This window comes from Labrus bergylta, chromosome 16 (assembly GCF_963930695.1).
Source record: "Labrus bergylta chromosome 16, fLabBer1.1, whole genome shotgun sequence".
In the NCBI taxonomy this organism is placed as follows: domain Eukaryota; kingdom Metazoa; phylum Chordata; class Actinopteri; order Labriformes; family Labridae; genus Labrus; species Labrus bergylta.
This window is the reverse complement of record NC_089210.1, coordinates 15,443,143-15,444,013: the sequence shown is the minus strand read 5'-3', so window position 1 is coordinate 15,444,013 and position 871 is coordinate 15,443,143. Positions and strand designations below refer to the sequence as shown.

Genomic DNA, 871 nt, shown 5'->3' with positions numbered 1-871 from the left:
AAATCACATATAAAGCCTTTAAGAGACGCTGCATAAGGAACAACAGAAGTTAACGAGACTACAGAAGCACATGGCATTGCATATTAAAATGATGTTACACATGTAGCCTAAAAGAAGTCAATGTTGGCCTTTATATTCCTGTGGGACTTCAGCTTCATTCACACATTTACTATCTAGCCACGTCATAACCATTACGACCGCTACAAGTTACTTTGGACCGTCTCCACAGGGAGCTGTAGTCACTGATAGTCCGGGCTACAGATCTAAAACGTAGCGACGGACAAAGCTATGGACACTGAGGTTTGCGAGGATTGGCCAACGGAGTAAAGCAAGAAGAAACTGATGTTCATGATATCAAAGGGAAAAAGTTTAACTCCAAGATCTCATTTCAAAAGAAGATTTTAGCCTTTTCAAATCATGTTGTTGATTAAAACTATAATGTTGTTTGAAAAAAAAATCATATTCTTGATCATTTTTTTATTAAAGTTTTGACTCACCTTCAACTTCATAAATCAATTCCAACGTCGATTTGTTTATTTGATAAGTGTTATCTGTTACTGCTAAGATGTCTCTCAGGACGGGGTTAAAGCTCGGTCTTCTTTGTCTGATTTGAAAAAGTGAGAGGGATAAAATGTGAAAGAGTTGAGGAAACAAATAAACAAAAACTACATTTCCAAGGACGGACGAAGACAGGGAAACTGAAAAAAGTAGGGTGTTACTATCTAAACTTAAAATGCTTCCACAGTCAAAATGATGATCATGAATTTCTGAAACATATCAGTGTATGTGTCCCTAGTCTACAAACCCCCCAATGATGACAAAAGTCCATCCTCTCCGTCTTTTGTCTGCTCCACTTTTCAGAAAATGTGTG

The 871-nt window shown here is 37.3% G+C and overlaps 1 protein-coding gene across 1 annotated transcript in view; it reads left to right on the top strand.

The window, feature by feature from the left end:
• LOC109998096 (carbonic anhydrase-related protein 10-like) overlaps window positions 1–516 on the top strand; it is a 58,822-nt gene extending 58,306 nt beyond the window's left edge. Inside the window, exon 9 of the mRNA XM_065964877.1 lies at window positions 1–516. This exon is cut by the window's left edge and continues 1,288 nt beyond it. The gene's annotated coding sequence lies outside the window, so the exon portion shown is untranslated.
• Window positions 517–871: the final 355 nt, after the last annotated feature.